This window comes from Marmota monax, unplaced genomic scaffold (assembly GCF_021218885.2).
Source record: "Marmota monax isolate L192 unplaced genomic scaffold, Marmota_monax_Labrador192_F-V1.1 WCK01_AAM20220418_F8-fsc00028, whole genome shotgun sequence".
Taxonomy (NCBI): Eukaryota; Metazoa; Chordata; class Mammalia; order Rodentia; family Sciuridae; genus Marmota; species Marmota monax.
The window spans coordinates 14,742,501-14,761,398 of NW_026694779.1; the positions used below are offsets into that span (position 1 = coordinate 14,742,501).

Below are 18,898 nucleotides of genomic sequence, written 5' to 3' on the forward strand. Positions count from 1 at the left end.
CCCTTACCTCTGTCTCTGGTAGCCAGGTTCCTCCACAAAGTGAATCTTAACATCACGCTACGTGCAAACCTATGAAGAGGCCCAGGTTAGCTCAAGTCTGGTACCCCTGCCCCCCCGCCATTGGTCTGTCAATCTAGCACTCGGTCATTTCCACAACTGACCACTAAGACAGCAAGAACAGGCTGGGCATATGTGCTGATGGGGTCCCCAGAGACAGCATAGAGAAGGTGAGACATGGGGAGCCAGGGGTGAGACCCAGCCCAGGGGTCTGCTGTGCAGGAAATGCCCTAGACTTCCCAGAGGGGAATTTTAACTAGAGCAACCAGACTGCCTAGTTTGGATCCCATGCGTGGTCAGGAGAGGAGGGATCCTCCCGAGAGGGCTCTCTCCGTGGCCACTTCCTCTGCTGGGTTTCGTTTTGTGGCTGATGAATATCTGACATTGTTTATGGAGTCCTGGGCTCTAATAAATCTGCCTCATCAGGATACAAGAAGCCCTGGGAAGCGTTCTTTGGCACTGGAAATGGGCTGGTAGCTCAGAGGGTGCTGGGCTTTCAAGAGGAATGGACTTAGTCACTCCCTTACAGGTAGACCTGGGCGGGATTTCTGCTCCTTCAAGTAGGAGCAGTTATCAGATAATCCTGGGGACATCTAGAGCAGACAGAGGCTTTCGCCTGAGGACAGTTTTGACACCCCACCCCCCAGGGGAGGCTTGGCAAGGTCTGGAGATAATGTTGGTTGATCTACCTTAGGGACAGGTGCCTTCAGTGCTTGACACCCTGCATCGCATCCGAGAGGCCCCCCAAAGACCTTTCCGACTGCATGAGAATGGGTGAACAACGTCATTGGTGTCTCTGTGCCTAACTGATTTCACTTGACATGGTATTCTCTGGGCTCATCTGTGTTGTCTTCAGCGACAGGGTTTCCTGCTTTGAAAAGCGATTCCACTGTGTATATCACCCCATTAAAGGACCCATTCATCTGTTGATGGACACTTAGGTTGTTTCCGTGTCCTCCTGAGCACAGGTCTCTTTACTGTACTGATGTCCATTTCTTTGGTAATGTATATCCACAAATGGGATTGCTGGGTCATGTGGCCCTTCCATTTTTAGGATTTTTCTTTTTTTGGTACCAGGGATTGGACTCAGGGGTTCTCGACCCCTGAGCCACATCCCCAGCCCTATTTTATATTTTATTTAAAGACAGGGTCTCACTATGTTGCTTAGCACCTCGCTGTTGCTGAGGCTGGCTTTGAACTCACGATCCTCCTGCCTCAGCCTCCCGAGCCGCTGAAATTATAGGTGTATGCCACCACACCCAGCCCCATTTTTAGGTTTTAAGGAACCTCTGTAGTATAACCTCACTCAGAGGTGGAATGTAAAACTAAGTTAAACTCAGGGAAATAGAGGACATCCATGGTTCAGAGGCTGGAAGGAAGGTGGATGGGGAGAGAGCAGATGTTGGTCAACAGGTACAAAGCCAGAGTGGGACAGGAGGAAGGGGCTCTGGTGTTCTCTAATATACTTACTTATTAATAATGTGTTATAAATTCCAAAATAGATAAAATGTTCCAATGAGCTCAACACAGAGGATCAGTGGTGACACTCATCTGTCATCCCAGTGACTCTGGAGGCTGAGGCAGGAGGATGGCAAGTTTGAGGCCAGTCTCAGCAACTTAGTGAGAACTTCTTCACTCAAATACACAATAAAAAAGGGCTGGGGCTGTAACTCAGTGGTCAAGCACCCTGGGTTCGAGCCACAGTACCAAAAACAATAAATAAACCAGTGGAATGGTTACAGGCTCAGGGGAGGTAGATATTGGAAACTTCTATGGGTGGATTCCAGACTCTGCTGTACCTCAGAACTCAGTGACGAGCTCTGCACAGGTCTGTTCCCGTGGCCTGTCACCAACACCCTGGTTTCTTAGGTCTGAAACCGGGCCTGTCCACCTAGGTAATTCTGTTACTCAGGGTCTGAAGACTCTGAAGACCCTGGAGAAGCAATTCCAGCCCCTTGTGGGGAGTTGGTCCATGGGCTGAATCCACTGGTTCTCTAGAGGAGAGGGTGCTGGTCACAGGACAGGGACAGCATGCTGGGGCTCACTCTGGGTCCCTGGGTCTCTCCCACTGGCAGAGTTGATGGTTCATTGCTGTCCTCAGACCCTCCCAGGTCAGGGGTCCCCAAACTTTGCCACACATTGCAATCCCCTGGGAAGCTTTTAAGAGTCTCCCGTGCTTATATTGGGCTCCGGGTCGATGAAACACAGGCCGGGGGTGGGAACTGGATCTTGAAAGACTTCCTCTAACAGCGATGCAAGCCACCGTCCTGGGACTTGCAGATGGCCCCTCATGCCAGCCCCTTGCATGGAAGCTCACTTCGTCATAGGAAGGGCCGTCTGCGGGGACCCTGTTCTTTCCTGGGTGCCTCCATTTCTGTGTGTTGCCCACTACTCTTTGTTAATTAGTTGTAGATGGACCAAATACCATTATTTTATTTATTTATGTGGTGCTGAGGATCAAACCCGTGCCCCACGCATGCAAGCCACCTGGCTCTCCGCTCCTCTTGGTGCATGTTTGAAGGCATTCGTCTTGTTGATACCCATTAGGTCTCTCCAGCAAGCTGGGCCACAAGTTCTAGAGGGCAGGACTGACAGACTGAGATGAGATGAGGAGCCTCTGGACTCTCCCACGGGTTACTTGCCCGCCAGATGGAGGGAGAAAATAATGGCGGTGGGCGGTGGCCGGGTGTGGAGTCCTTGAATCACACAGCCCAGTAGAACTTCTGAACTCACTCTTTTGGGGAAGAACAACAACAACAACAAAAAATAGCAGCATCTTCTAAATAATGAGGGTCTGTTCTGGACTGGTTGGTATTTTGAAAAGGTGAGTCTTTGCTGACCTCATTCAGAATGGAGAACAGGCTCCTGGTGACTTATTCATGCTTGGGAAGGAATTCATGAATAAGTAAGAGTGCTCACCACCTCTCCCTTCTCTGTGTTTTCATCCTGCTCACTTGAACTGACGTGGGGACTTGATTTCCCAAGGACAGGGGTTAACTTGGGCAGCCTTTGCTCTCCACACACCCTGAGGCCTGTTTTGATTGGCCCATCCTGGATTTCACAGCTGAGGAATATTTGCATCAAAATCTGTAACTTCCCTGCCGGATACAGTGGCACCTGCCTGTAACTCAGCCGCTTGGGAGGCTGAGGCAGGAGGATCATGAGTTCAAAGCCAGCCTCAGTAAAAGCAAGGTGCTAGTAACTCAATAAGGCCCTGTCTCTAAATAAAACACAAAATAGAGCTGGGGATGTGGCTCAGTGGTAGAGAGCCCCTGAGTTCAATCCCTGGTCCCCCCAATACCTGCCCCCAAATCTGTACTTCTCACCTGCCTTGAAAACTCTGAAGCTCTTCCAGTCTTGGACTTGCTTTCTTGGTGACGCCAGTCTCCATCTGCCCCTTGTCCTTGGGGCTGGTGTGCTTGGTGCTCCTGACTACATGATACTCAGACATCCATAATCTCAGCCACCTGATGGAGTGATTGAATTCCTTAGGTCATAGTATCGATATGATTTGCTAAAACTTGCTTTAAAACATGGATTGCTGGGCCCCAGTCATCTCGTACAAGGAAGAGGTGTCACTTCTTATATACTAGATACCACTGTTACCAGTACTCCTCTTCTTCCTTAAGTTCTCATCTTTGGGATTGAAGAGCTCTTCCTAGCTGGATCCTGGGCCTCTCCTAAGCCCACCCCTGTCCTAGGATTTCTCCAGTAACTTTCACCACCACAAGACACTCCAGCATCCGTCTCTCACCCCTGGAATTAACTGGTTCTCCAAGGAGCCCTGATTTCTTTTATCAGAGAAAGGTATCTAGAAGCCAAGATCTGCGGCCTCTGGGTGCTCACTGCGACTGGGGGCTCCCGGCTTCTAGCCTCTCGGTGCACCAAACTGAGAAGCATGTTTACATACCAACTCACGTATGCACACAGGTCGATTTATTTCTGTACCTGTTTATCTTGTGACTGCACATGTGTTAAAAATCTGTCCACAGGGACACCTCACTCTCCATTCCAGAACCCCAGGATTCCTACGGTCCTCAGACAAATTGAATTTTAAATCTTTATATAGTTTTTTTTTTTTTTTAATTTAAAACAATAACTCAAGAACCCTGGGCGTGGGGATAGGGAAGTTGCTCTTGAGAGCTATTTTGTAGATATTCTTGTTTAAAAGCCTATGTGAAGATGTTCTCATCCACGAAAGTGCGGGTGCCTCACCCTGCGCAGTCCCCCCAACGCCTTCCACAGGGAGGAGCACCCAGCTTCCCTGTTCCTGCAGGTGGGTGGGCCTGCCTCTTCTCCCCTCTCAGACAAATGAGTCTTGTCCTCCAGGCCTACCTAACAATGCCTATTGTAATGCTGAGCTGGCACTTGTGCACTCTAAACCTAAGCCAAGACACTTCTCAGAGATTAGCATCAGAACTTTGCTTTACATGTGAAATCTTATTTTGAATTCAGGTACACAATTACTCACTCGGAGACTTAATTACACCGCCTTAGGACTAGTATTAAAACAATGGTTTTAATTATTTTTTGGGGGGTTACAAAAGGAACCTGTTGTCTCGTTAGGGAAATGAACCAACTGTCGTCTCTCTGAGAACCTCACCAGGGCTGCAGAGTACCTGAGGGTCCTTCATGTCCAGGCAGGAAGCAGCCCTACTCGGACCAGGACCCCTTGCTGTCCCTCCAGCTCATGGAAATCCTGGCGCCCTCCGATGGGTCTTTATAAACTGTTCATCAAGCTGGAGAGAGAGTCCAACCCCAATGGCTCACAGGCGGCTGCTGGAGGTGTGGCCCCTCCACGGTTTGGAAAACATTCTGAGATTTAAACAGCAACACCTATAATTATGGAGGCGTCATTCCTTCCATAAAAAAGAAAACAAAACCAAGAAAGCAAAGCCCTTCTACTAACAAGGTGTAGTCATAGCATGTGCTCAGGCTTTCCAAAACCTGTCTGGCGTTTTGCTCCTGGCCTGGTGGGGAAGATCTTCCATCTTTCCCTGAGTTCTCATAAAACAATACAAAGGTAAACAATTGCAGTGCAATTAGCAGTCTCTTTGGGGTAACAGGAGAGAGAAGTCACCCTGTTATTAATGTCAAAGGAATTAAGCATGCTTTACATGGGTGATTTAATGGCTTAACTTTATAAGTGGATAAAAAAGAAGAAACTAACCCATGTTTATAAAAGATGCCCGTTTGGAGAATCAGGTATGACCGACGGACGGCTCATGGGAACTTCTGTCAAATAGTGCCAAGCTGTAAAGAGGACCCAGATGTGGCTGGTTGTAGTACTTCATCTCAGCCTGGGGGAGGCTCAGCGGATGCTGTTGCAAAAAATGCAGATTTTGATTCAGTAGGCCTCGGGTGGGGCCGAGATTCTGCATTTTAAGATGCCCTCAGGTGTGTGACAGGGGAGCACATCATACTTTGCACAACAAGGCTAGAGGCAAGAGGGATCTAGCACTGGCAGCTGGTTGCGCCTCCGATACTCCCTTCATGTGTCTTTGAGGTACCAACATTTTGCAGGGGTGCTCAGGGCTCAGGGCGCAGGGACAGCTCTTTGGCATGAAGGTAACTGGCCAAGTCCTTTCTTGTGCATTGTCATGCAGAGGGACTCCAATCCATCTGGTCCCTGGGGCCAACTGCTATACAGTAGAGTTCTTGGCAACCTCTTGTCACAAGGACCAATTTAGAAAAACGTAAAGCTGTTGGCAGGCCATATTTACTTCTGTGTATACAACTGCATCCTTTAAAGGAACAAAATAAAACAAGGCAGGAAATGCGGTCTTGGTAGCTAAAGCCCCTGTCTGGTTAGGATATCACAAAGGACACTACATCTCCAGATTTAAATCTGAGCCTGCGAAGTTTGTTTTTAAGGAAAATACTTGCAAAGCTGGAGTCGATCAGGGCCCCCTGGCTAACTTTTCCAGCCACACAGTTAGCAAATGTGATTGGGTCTCAGTGCCCGTTGGTATCATATACGGTAAAACAGCAGACACCCTGCTGACCTCCAGCTTGGACAGACAGGGGCATGGGCACAGAGAGGATGGGCTCCTCCTGGCACTTAGGGTAAAACACGTGATTTTCATTAGTATTTTTCACCTTCTGGGAGGGAAATCAAAGGTTTTGGCTTTCATTTTGAGAACGGCCCACCCACACTTGCAAATCCGCCCCTGCAGCCCTCCCTCTGCCCTGTGTTTGCCCACTCAGGTGTCTGCCACATCCGAGAGGCTGAGAAGGGCGTTGAACTTGATCTTGAGCGTGGCCTCGGTTTCTCCATGTCTCTAAAGGGATACACAGGATGGCTGTTCCTGGGGAGCTAGGCATGCTGCCTGAGGTCTGAGGATGGGTCACATCTGTGAATGTGGAAAAAGTGAGATGGAAATTCACCAGGTCAGCACTCCTGGGTTCGCATCTCGTCCAGTCACTAACCAATCATTTGGCTCTGGAGAATGGTTTAAATCCCAGGGCCTCACCTGCAATCTGATAACGCTGCTGTGCAGCCTGGGCACGGGCTGGCATTAGCGAGAGGAGACTCCCATGCTGAGGACTGTATCCTTTTCAATCACTTTGAATCCTTCTGCTTGTTCCAGAGCCCGGGGGCGTGCAGGGGGAGAAGAAAAACCTTCAGAGAGGTTTGCATCTGTAAAAGTCTCCAGGACCTTTAGTGTACCTGGTCAATCTCTTTTAATGCATTTTCTACTTTCCTTTCGCTAAACTCGCACAAACAGAAATCAGTAACTTTGTTTCACTGTGCTTGTTTATGGAGGCGGACACATATTCCCTCTGAAAGTAGTAAAAGAAAAATGCCAAGTAGGTTGATGTGAAGTGGAAATGGTACACCACCACCACATCTGCCCACCAGTGAGTACACTGTGAGGATTATGTAGAAATGACGTCATATAGGTAGCGCAAAAAAATTGGGAAGGCGCTAACTCTGGTTTAAGAGACACTGAACGAGGTTGTTCTGATTTCTGCTCAATTCTAAACTTCCAGGAGTTCAGGCATCTCAGGAGGTGGCAACTGTCTCCACTCCAAGTCCTTTTCCCAAAATGTGCACATATTCCGTGGCACAGTACGTGGAGATTAAGGCTCTGGCTGATGTCTAGTTGGCGGTGTGCGGCAGGACACCGACACATTCTGGTACTTCTGGGGAAATCCTGGCTGCAGTTAGCAGTAATCTGCTAATTGTCCATTTATATTGTTCTTTTTCTTTCGTGTACCTTAAAATATGAGGAAACGGGGACAAGCACCATTGCCTGGGTGTAATTAAAAATAAAATTATGTCAGGAACATGTTTCCAAAAAGGATTTCTATTTATTTTTATCACCAAAAGGTGGCGTCCTACCCCCATGCCCTTTATTTGAAAACCCTTCTTGCTGTAATTTAACAAAAAGAAACTTCCAGTTGATTACTGATAAAGAAATTAAAATCTGCTCCTTACGAATGTAACGTGGCGGTGTCGACAATGAGCAAGACGTTAAGCTGCAGTAAGTTCCCTGGAACGGGAGCCCCTGCGGGCTAGCTGTTCCTTAATAAGTCTCCGCATTAGACCATCCCATATGAAGCAGAGTGCCATATATTATGGGATTTACAGCCAGGATTTCCTTTTGTCTACAAACTTGTTGCCAACCTGACTCTGGCCTCCACTTGCAAATGAATGTAGAATTTAAGGCAGTTAAAATGCAGACTGAGATCAGTGGCAATCTAAGAATCTTTTTAGTATGGCAATAATGATAAAAAAAAAAAAAAAACAACACAACCCATTGTGGCTTATTGAAAAACAAGATCAGGATGATACCTCACCGACAATTAATAGATGTGTCACGTCTAAATAAATTGCTATTCCCCTGAGATACTCTCTACAACCAGGCATGGATCATAAACAAGTTATATTTGGCAGAAACATCATAGAAATTAAAAACAAAAATTTCCCAATAGACTGGCTACTATGTAGATTTTTTTGAATAATGCCATATGAATTCAGAATGTGGAATCTCCAGTGCTGTCAAAGGGGTGCGGAGAGTATTAAGTGAGTTGACATAAAGCTTTTAGATCAGTGCCTAGGCCATAGAAAGCGTTCAATAAATATTAGATGTTATGATTGACAGCTGTAGGCTGCAGCGCTCCTGGCAGGAGTTTTATTTATCTGGGCATCTCTAAAAGCCCACTCTATGGTCTAGAACACAGGAGAACATGTGTTAATGTCTTGACAAAGACAACAGGAACACCGAGCTCTGGGAAGCTAGGAAACGCAACACTAAAATGCGTTTTATCTATCCAGTTTCTAGCCTAGAAGATCCGGCGGATGGTTTTGTCTGGGTAGACTGGAGCCTGGCGCCGGGGCCTCATGCATGGATGCTGCTGTGCTGGAACTAGCTGATCGCAGCCCCTCGTGCCTGATTGTACAGCACCAGTGAATGGCTTGGTTTTAATTTTATTTTTTTTTACTTGCAAAACAGATACAATTTTAAAAAGTGGTAAGTGGTAGCCTGTCATTGACACGGAGATTTGAATCTCCTGTCAATGAATGTATAGCCGTATTTGTAAAAGTACATCACCCAAAAGAATTTATAATATCCCTTTCAGGATATTTGTTATCTACAACTGTGCTAGTGTCAAGACCAAAGGGACAGCAAGTCTCTCGCTCTCCTGCGGGAAGTACTTTGTAGGAATTCAGAGGGTTGGCTCCTGAGGCATTTTGATGAAGAACTGGCCTGGTGTAAACCATCCAGCTAGAACCTGTACGTGCTGGCTTGGGAGTTTGGCAGCATCCGGGGTGATGAATCTGAAAAAAAATTATTTCTGTTATAGCAACAAGCCAGTGGAGGACCTATATATTTCTAAGTCACGTTTTGGAAATAAATTCGGCCTCTTCCTCTATTTATATTGATAAAAGTGAAAGAAATACTAGTATCCTTTTTTTTTTTTTTAATATAGATGTATATATTTAAAAAGATTTCCTTCGGGCTCCTCGTTTCCTCCTTCAAATTTCTAAAATTCGAGCGAACTTCAAAACGGCCAAAAGAAAAAAAAAATCTCACCTTTGCACAATTGGGAAAGCTTTTGCACGTGACTGATTGTGGGCGAGCAGGTAGTTTGTGTTAAACAACTGATTGACATGCCAGCCCCCGGGTGTTTTCCTAAGAGGAGCCGTGGCAGGAACGCAGTTCCCAAAGCAGCCACTTCCCCGCAGTGGGCCCGACCGTGCATTCCTGCAGTGACTGACAGGGAAGGGGGGAAGCTCGCCCCGCCGTGCACTCTCCTGATGCCGCGATACCAGGAAAAACCCCTCGCTGGCGGGGTTTCTGTTTCCTTGCAAACAGGGGTTTGTCCTTCTGCTGAACTTTCACCTCCCGAACTCGCCTTCTTTCATTGGACAAAGTGCAGAAAAGAAAGAGGAGAGACCGAGGGAGGACGGGCGAGGAGAGAGGGGCCCAGGTCGCCGCCGACCTCCCCGAGCCTCAGCTGTCACTGATGGCAAACACTTTCACTTTTAACTGAGGAAACTCGCATCCCCGCCTCGCCTCTCCCCTTCCCTCGGTACGATCAGCTCGGAGACCAGCAAAGAGCCATCGCGCTCTCATCTCGGCCCCAGGAGTTAACTCTCGGGCTCTCGATCTCTCCGGGGTCTGCAGGAGTTCCCCTTTCCCATCTTCTGAGGAGCTCCGCGCCCCCAAACCCCTTATTTTCCAGGTCTTTCCTGCCAGATTCTTCTCTTGCCAGGGACTGCTCTGGCCTTCTTCCTTTCTGCTCTTGGGGCTCGGCTTCTCCCTTCTCTCCATCCAGCCGGGTCGCCCCACACCTCCCCTCCCCCAGCCTTAGCCCCCATCCCCCGCTTTTGCAATTGCGATTTTTTTTTTTTTTTTGCTGCGAGCCCTGTTGTTTACCCAGCAGGTGGATGTGACGTCAGGGACGCACAACAGCAAAAAATAACAACATCTCCCTCCGCGACGTGGTGGCCTCTCGCGCGCCTTATTTATTTATTTGTTCCGGGATGCGGGGGGAGGGGGCGGGCGCAGCGCCCGGGGACCGGGGCGGGCGCGGCTCACGTCCGGGGGCTCCGGGGGCCTCGCGGGGCGCAGCGGGCCGCGGGCAGGCGGGCGGCGGGCCGGGCCGGCACGGTGCGCTCTGCGGGCGCCGGCGGGGCTCGGGAAGCTAGTCCGCAGCGGAGGAATCTATTGTTATTTATTGTGTGGCGGCGGCATGCTGTACGCGGCGGCCCGGCCCTCGCCCGGGAGTGCGTGTGTGCGCGCGTGTGTGCGCGAGTGTGTGTGCGCGGGTGAGTGTGTGCGCGGGGCGCGCGCGCGGGCGGGAGTGGGCGCGCGCGGGGAAAGGCCCGAAAACACCTTAGTTTGCACCGAGAGACCATTTGCAGCGGGTGAGTTTGTATTTTTCCATTTCTGCTCCACTTTTTCCCAAGCCGCCTCCTGCCTTGTTTCCGCCACTTTAACAACAACAACAACCAGCACAAAAAAAAAAAAAAAAAAAAAGAAAAGAAAAAAAAAGAAAAAAAAAAAAAAACAACTACTTTCCACCTCCAGGCTCCACGTGCATCTCCCCAGCCCTCCCCTCTTCCTCTCTCCCCCAGGTCCGGGCCCAGGCTCCGGGTGGGGGCCGCGAGCCAGCGCAAGGGTGGGGGAGCTCGGCGGCGCCCGCACCCTTGGGTCCATTTGCATAAGTCAAACGGGGGGGTGGTGCGGTGTGGGCTGCGAGAAGGCGAGATCGCCTTCCTCGGCTCCTTCCCGCCTCTCCCTGCGCTCTCCACGATCGCCTGGGCTAGAGAAATCAATAAGCCCAGGCCGCCTGTCGCAACTTTCAGCGTTCAGCGTCGGCGTCCGGTGGCCACTGGGGCGCGGGGCGGGTGCAGGGCCCGGGTCTGGGCAGCGGCGGGAGGGGACATGCGGCGGGTGCCTCCTGGGCTCAAAGTTTGGACTCGAAGCAAACTTTTCCCCTTTCCTTTCCACGGGTGTGTGCCCCTTTGGTGCCCCTGGGCTGCCCTGAGGGCCCTGGCGGACTGATTAGGGACGCCTGCGCCCTGGGCCCCAAGCTTGGGGTCATCTCCGGAGCCACGCGAGCCTTGTCCCGAACCCAGCAGTGGGGACGCTTTCCCGCTAGCCCCCGGATCCTTGAAAACTGAGACACACACCCGTGCACCCTCCACCAGACACACAACCCCACGCGCGTTCCTTCCCCGCGGCCCCGGCTTCCTCGAGAGGCGCCGGCAACAGCCGTGGCCAGATCCTCGGGTGGGCACGGGAACAGGGTGCGCTGCGAGGAATCGCAGTACCCGGATCCTCCTCCCTTCGCCACGCACACTTTCTGGTTTTACCCCCCCCCCCCACCCCTCCAGCCTAGGGAATGGGGTGGGGGGATTTCCAAAGCCCTGGTCGGTTCTGCGACGCACGCGTGTCGCCGCGTCCCTCCAGCCTTGTCCCGGCAACCGATGGCTCTCCATTCCTCGCCTGCGCGCAGCCTTCCTCCCGAGCTCCCAGCTCTTCATTCCTGTCCCGCAGAGACGACTTCCCGGAGCCGACCAGCCGAGGCGGCGTGCGCTTGGGGTGGGGACCAAGGCGGTGGCGGTGGCGCCAGGAGCCGAGGAGTTTGCCAGCTGCCGCGGGGTCGCGGTCATTTGCTGCCTCCGCCTCCCCTCGCCCCCGCCTCCCGCCCCCCTCTTCCCCAGACACCGCCGCGCTCGGAAACTTTGATTCCTTCTCCTTTTTGGCCCTCGGCGAGCCCCCCTCCCCACCTGTTGTGAGCTCCGCCTCGGTCCCCGGAGACTGGCGGTGACACACACACGGGCGCCGGGGAGCTCCGCGCCCAGAAACAAAGTCGCATGCCCCCTCCCAAGTGTTTGCTTCGAAATCGCTGCCTGCAGTCCCCCTTTGCCGCGCAGCTCCCGCCCCCTGAGAGAATAAGGACTAAATAAACAGTTGTAACTCCAAACCGTGCGCCCGCGATCGTCTCCCTATCCCACCCCCTTCCCCCGTCCCTCCCCCTTCTTTTTTTGTTGTTGCAACTTTGTGAGATCCTGGGGAAGGTGCGGAGACTTGGGCTCGGGCCGATTTCCCGGTCTCGGGATCCTCGCTGGGATTCCCGGAGCCGCGTCCTCTCTGCTCCACGCGCTCTCAGGGTCCTCCGAGCCCGCTGCCCTCTCTGGTCTCGGTCCCTCCGCCTACTCAGCCGTCCCGTCCCCTTCGATTTCCCCCAACCTGCACGGGGAAAGACTTGCTGAGAGAGTCGCCCCGGTTTCTTGTCGACCGCAGACCCCGAAAGTTTGCCCGAGGAAGAGAGCGCGCGGCGAGCGAGCGGGCCCAAGGCAGCGGCAGCCGCGCCGGGGACGATGGTGCTGCCGGCGCCGCCTCCGCGGGCGTGAAGGCAGCGCTCCCATCCCTCCCCGGACTCCGCGGGTAAGTCGGGGCGGCCGCGGCTGCCGGGGCGAAGACGCGGGCGGGGGGCGCGGGGCTAGGGACACCCGAGAATCCCGGGCTGCACCAGGGCTTTTCCCTGTCCAAACAGCCAGCCAGGGCGGTGCGAGCGCAGCGATCAGGCGCCCAGAGCAAGGAATGTGCCCACCCTCCAGCCGGTAGGTGCTTCGAAATACAGGACTTTCTTTCTCCCTTTTTACCCCCTTTCTTTCCTAAATCCGAAAATCGGGAGATCAAAGTTTAGCGTGGAGGGTAACGTGCTTCGATAAAATATGGTGACATCCCTGGGTCTCCTCACCCCACTCCCCCCTTCAAACTATTAATTATTTCCAAGTCATTGTGTCCAAATACCCTTGCTAGGCTGATTACAAAGTGTATTGATTTAGCCTGGGCTCATTCTACCCTCTCTTCCTAATTTATTTTCTTGTTACTCGACCAGAAGACCCAAAATGAAACTTATTTCTTCGTCTTCCCTTCCTCCCCACCCCCAAGCCCTCCTCTCCGGGAGGCTTGAGCCGAAAAATGAGATTAATATAAACATTTCATTCGGTCGCCTCTGAGGCACTCCAGTGCTCTTCTGTGGGGTTGGGGGTGCGCTTATGTCCAGATGGAGGTATTTCCTAAGTTAGCGTTTCTGATTTTGATACTGCCCCTTAATCACGAGCTTCTGGGTTCCCTTTGGATGGAGACTGGGAATTGAGACCCTCCACCTTTGCTCGTCGGCAGACTTGAGGGTTTAGGACGTGTACAATCAATAGCTGAGTTAAGAAAGCCTCAAGGATATTTAAGGAATTTCTCTACTGTTGAAAATACGTGGAAGAATTTCTGCAATATTTTTACCTTCTCACTCCTAACCCCCACTCTCATTTTTTTCCATTGAGAATCAATTTGGGGGGAGATTTCTTAAATAGAATTTGAAGGGAAATAGGAAGACTTCAGGTGTTGTCTACTCAGGGCTATTCTGCATAATTGAGACAGAAGTTCCTGCTGATTTCTGTTTTAGAATTCCTCTGGAGTTTTGATTCTCACAGTAGAAATACCCACCTCTTTGAGTCCAGGAAAAGCATACTGGGATCATATTTTCAGAAATCTGGAATTTAAATTTTTTTTTTTTAAATTTTTACCCCCTGTCTTTCGTTTGAAAGGTCTCATAATTAGAGAGCATTAAAAATATAAAAAGCGACTCAGCTCCTTACCATTCAAAAGGTGTCAGCTAAGAATCTCACTGCAAAGGGAAAAAAAGGTTTAACATCTTGCCACTGGCTGCATCACCCCCTCTCCAGACTTTGGATTAGTCATTGTATAAAGGAGAGAGAGAGAGAAAAAAAATCACTTTTTTTTTTTTTTTTTTTTTTGGAAAAGTAAAGTAAACAGCCTCCAACTGCTGAACCTTGACAACCCAAATTAAGGAAGCAGGAGAGATCAAACAGAACTGCTGCTGGGTTGTTGTCAGGAGCTGGACGTGGAGAGCCCTGGACTATTCCACCAAGCAGCAAGGCTATATGTTCATTTATGCAGAAATGGACCATTGCAAATGCTGATCTTTGTTGTGCAAGGGAAGGCTCACTTGGAAGGGAATAACTCAACCCCTCTCTGGGTTGCAGTTGCTTTCTTATGGAAGCAGAGTTGCTCAACAAGTTAATAATAATAATATTATTATTATTTTGTTGTTGTTGTTTGTTTAAATGCACCTCTCTGTAGAAGAAGAATTCCCCCCCCCCCCAAAAAAAAAAGGTATTCAAAGACTATCAGGTCATCCGGAGGCTGTCTTGCTACCCAGAACTGTACAGTGGAATGCTTTTTACCAACATTAGACTCCTACACTAGAGTTAGATAACATTTTCTCACATCCAGCTTAGAAGATCTGCCTCATCAGGGAAGCTAGGGTTTTGTATGTGAAGGTTTAAATCTGATGTGAAGCTAAAAAAAAAAAAAAAAAAAAAAAGGAAAAAATAAAGAAAAGAAAAAAGAAAGAAAAATCCTTGGTGGTAAAGTTTAGTGTCAGCCCACTCTTGGAATTTAAAAAGGGGAAAGTGCATTCTCCAGATTAGACATAACCCCCCCCCTTTTTTTAGATTGACATTCAGCATGACCATGATGCTACTTCTATTCAAGTTTTTTTGTAACTTGACCATGCCTCTTGTCTAGGAAAATTTTACTGCTTTACATTTTTAAGGAAAGTAGTAACAGTAATTACTTTTAGCATTTTTGTTTTCACAGGTTTATCAAAGTATAATGAAAGAAACATCCACTATTCAAATTCACTGTCTCAAATTAAGGGGTTTACATAGCTGGAGATGTGTGTAAGATTTTGTGTTTATATTTAAATCCTAGAGTATAAACTGTATAACACTTTTTTTCCCCCTAGCTATAAACTATCCCCAAATTAAATGTCATTTTTAATTAAGTAGAACAAAGTAGAAAATAGAACAAGTAAACACATACGGAAGAATAAAAATAATTGTCATTTAAGCCTTGTATTTTTAATTAACAAGTGTCGATCACATAGTAAGCACTTTTTTTTTTATAAGCCAGAGTTTCGTAACCATTGTGCACAATATGTTTCAAAGCCTGCAGGTTTTATTGGCTATACCTTTATTGTATAATTAAGCAATGGAGTTAAACATACACATGGATGCTGTTAGGCAATTTTCTGCAATATGTAATGTTTTTAGAAAGCTATAAATATTTTCTGGTTAAATCATTTGTACCAACAATAGCAGAAGTTAACTGAGTTAATATTGAGCCCAGGCATGTTTTTTTTTTTTTTTTTTTCCTTTTCTGTTACCAAGTTTTTCTTTGCTTCTCTGAAAACCATACCCCTGACCTTGTCAATTTGCATTCTAAGGCTCTGTTGACAGGTATTGTGTTTTCACCAGTTGTTTAAACTAACAGAGAAAGAATTGGGATATTTTTCCCCAAACACATGTATTTATACCACATCAAGGTCAATGCCAAAATTGAGAGAAGGGAGAATCTAGTAGAGGAGGCTATTTGATTTGTGCCCGCTTCCTCTTTGCAGCTAGCCACAGTGTGCGTATTTATTTTGTCTCCATGTTTTAGTTAAGATTCAGGCTTGGTTTTGAAACATTATCTTGTAAGATTCCGAGTCACCAAAAAGTATGCGTGCTCAGGGATGGTTAGGCTTGGAGGGCCCATCGTTGGGTATGCCAAGAATATTTACAGAGTCTAGCAAGAGTTTTGTCTTTTAAAAATAATTTTAAGGACACGTTAATAAAATTTAAATAGATTGCAGGCTGTCAGAAAATAGTATAAATTTTGTTTATGATTCAGTTACTTTAAGGTACTTACATTAAAGAAACTCATTTAACCCCCTGGCTGAAAAGCATTAAGTGGGGAGGGAAGCCTTCCAAAGAGCTCCCCCTGGCCTTTGCTCTCCCGATAATCTTAAATTACTACAATTTAATTGCAACTTCAAGGCACTGAGTGTGAGCTGTTTCTCTGTGTCTGAGAGAGGGTTTTCAGAGCATAGCTGCATTTGCACAGGTGGTATTTTTGTTTAATTTTTTTTTTTTTTTTTTTGCTAAGGGCTTTTTCCTTTCCTTTCTTATCCTGTTAGATGTCACAGTCCTTTCATAGATTCGAGTCATAGTAAATGCCATTTGTGCTAAGATAGCAGTATTGGTCTTTTTTTTTTTTTTCTTTTTAAGTATGTTTTTGAATTCAGTGCACATAAAAGCCCCAAACAGGTAGGGGTTTGTTTTGTAAAGAAAATAAGTCCAAGAAAGGCATCTCTGAAATAATTTGACAGGTGAACTTTGTGCATGAGGTTTGGTATATACTTTTTACTGTTGTCAGGGTTTTTTTTTTTTAAAAAAAACTTGGTGGTAGAAAAAACCCACCAGGTGATCAAACACGGAGCTTATGAGAGCAGCCAGGAAGCCCAGGAAACTCGCAGGTGGGCCTGTCTGTTTTCTGAAGGATGGCTTGTTACCCCAGTCTGCAGACCTTTTAGTGATACGGGCACTATCCAAGAAACCACTATCCAAGAAACCGTCTTCAACTGATTTTTAAAACTATTTCTCTTGTCTGGTACTTGGATGAATTAAAGTTAGAGGTGCCAAAAGCAGGAGCGGCAGCAGCCCCATGAGATGAGGCGGGTTCCTGAAACGGGCATACTTGGCCAAATTTGGGGTATCTTATGCATGACGGTTGTTTTTTCTTCCCGCTCCTCCCTGGGACGGGACGTTTATAGTTTATTTCCGTGTGCATGTGACCATGTGGTTAATGGAAATTAAGCAGATTTGGATGGTGCCGCCAACCTAAAAATAAACGTCCTAAGGAACGTTTGATTTCACGAAGGGCTTTGGGTTTTGTATCCCGTGTATAATGTTCCTGCACCGACTTCTCCAGGGCTGGTGTTCTGTCCGGAGCAGGGAGGGAGGGAGAGGAGAGGTTCAGGGCTGGCGGGCAGGACAACTGGACAGCACTCTTTGTTTCTCGAATGGATTATTCTTAGCCATCCCAGCCAGCGTGTGCTGAGGCATTTCCCAAGCCTGGTTGGGAAGGCAGCTCCTGTTCACCAGGAAGCTCATCTTTTGCCTGCTGTTTTGCCTACTCGAGAAATCTATTGACCAGATTGGCTCCTGGCTGCCTCTGCAGGTCTTGTTTTTCTCTCTGCATTCCCCTGACGCCAGCTTTTAAAGTGCACCCTGCCTCTGGCACACAACAGGTGTTTGTGTGGTCATTATTTTATGGGACTTGGAGTGAGAAAAATGTTTCCTACCTAGGCAGCCCGTGGGAACCGGACCTGGTGCGGCACAGGTATAAATGGGGTCATTCTCAGGACCTCCACCAACCTGTTTTGTTTTTCAAGGGATGGGGGGAGTCCCCTTGTTTCAGTTTAGTCCCATGAAATTGACGATGAAGTTGTCATGATTTGAGGAGTGTCTGGGAGAGGAGTGAAGAGGACAGGGGGAGCTTTATCGGTGGTTTGGTCTCGAGGTTCAACATTGTGGGGTTCAATTCGTTCCTTCAATCCGAGTACTTAAAGTAACTAAATCGTAAACAAAATTTATATTAGATCCTGACAACTAATAATCTATTTAAATTACATTAAAGTATCTGGGCAAAAATTTAATTAAAGACAGAAGTACCGTCAAGCCCTGTAAATATCCTGACAGGTCTACTCAAATGGAACTGATATCACGAAATATTTACATATGTCTCGTGCGTTCGCGGAACATCTCAGCAGTGCCTCTGCAAAGCTAATTGCACTTTCTTTCCAAGTCACAGTTTTAATAAAACAGGGTCTTTTTTTTTTTTTTAAAGGAATATGAATCCATACAAAATTGTGTTCCGGTTTTGTTTACCATTGTGTTCTCTGTACCCAGGATCACTCTGTGATGAGTTTATTTCCTCAAACTGCTGCTAAGGGCAGTAGCTGAGGTGCAGGGATTATTGAATAGAACTCACGTCCTTCTGTCTGACTGCACCGGTGTGAAGACACCGGAGACCAGCAGCGTACATCACCGTCCAATGAGGAACAGAAAGGGGGGTCTGGAGGAGGCATTGTCGGGTCCCTGTTGATAGCAAGTAAAATAGATTCTCTTTGGGTGGGACAAAGAGTTTCTCCTGAATTGCACATTTGGATACCTGTTTCTATATTACAATAAATGTGGATGTCCACACTTTGCCAGATTCTCTGAGCTCATCTAATTTTGTGATCTGCTTTGTGTACTAAGACACCGAATATTTCTTGCATCAGTCTGAAAAGCTGAGTTCCCAAGGTGTCTCTCCCTTCCTTGCGGCTCTGCCCTGGGGTGGGAATGTCTCTACTTGATGTTCCTGCCTGTGAACTAGGGGTGGTGTTCTCAGGTGTATTCTTGCATCTCAGTGACCCAGTGGTCCAGGGCTGTGTTGTTTCTCATTGTTTAAGGTATTCCTGGGGCTGTGAGGACAGGGACCTCCACCCTTACAGGAGACAGAGTGGTGTGGGTTTTGCTTGGCTTTTCTAGTCCCCCCTGAGGTGGTGATGTTTGACAAGAGGTGCTGGTGGCTTCCCCTCTGGGGCTGGTGAGCACAGGGGTGGAGACAGGTGCTCATGTCTGGGGTGGAAGGAGGTCGCAATTGGTCCAAATTTGGCATGTTTCAGAGTAAGACCTTTGCTTACCTGAATCCAGATTAGCATAGGTTTGCACACACGTTTGTGCAGTGGATATCAAAAATACAGATTCTTGAATTTTTTGCTGTACTTTATAATAAACTTTCCCCTGTAATTTGGATGTAACTAAACAAAGACTCATGCACTAAGTGATATATGCTACCAACGATTCTGGAACTGAACTCTCTTCTGTTGGATATTACTGATATTTCTTTCTTTTTCTTTTTCTTTCTTCTTCTTTTTTTTTTTTTCTGTTCTTTTGAAAATATTCAGACTTCTTTTAAGAATGAAA

General features: G+C 48.0%; 1 protein-coding gene and 1 long non-coding RNA gene across 8 annotated transcripts in view; one reads left to right on the plus strand and one right to left on the minus strand.

Annotated features, from left to right (window-relative positions):
• Window positions 1-4,181: 4,181 nt before the first annotated feature.
• LOC124079813 (uncharacterized) lies at window positions 4,182-9,884 on the minus strand. 3 transcript variants are annotated; one of them, XR_009225053.1, is made up of 3 exons: window positions 6,531-9,884; window positions 5,572-6,410; window positions 4,182-5,378 (listed from the first exon to the last, which is right to left on the minus strand). It is a non-coding gene; the product is annotated as an uncharacterized LOC124079813 (long non-coding RNA). The 3 variants fall into 3 exon arrangements; XR_009225052.1 differs by having other exon boundaries at window positions 4,182-4,872; window positions 5,228-6,410; XR_006847461.2 differs by having other exon boundaries at window positions 4,182-6,410; window positions 6,531-8,842; window positions 9,099-9,883.
• A 378-nt stretch (window positions 9,885-10,262) lies between these two features.
• The window catches only part of Foxp1 (forkhead box P1), a 528,005-nt gene continuing 519,369 nt past the window's right edge, over window positions 10,263-18,898 (plus strand). For 2 of the 5 annotated variants that reach the window (XM_046425582.2, XM_046425581.2), the window contains exons 1-2: window positions 10,263-10,435; window positions 12,321-12,464. The gene's annotated coding sequence lies outside the window, so the exon portion shown is untranslated. Of the gene's footprint in view, window positions 10,436-12,049; window positions 12,465-18,898 lie in introns of those variants that run through there. The other 3 variants (XM_046425575.2, XM_046425577.2, XM_046425576.2) reach the window with 2 other exon arrangements.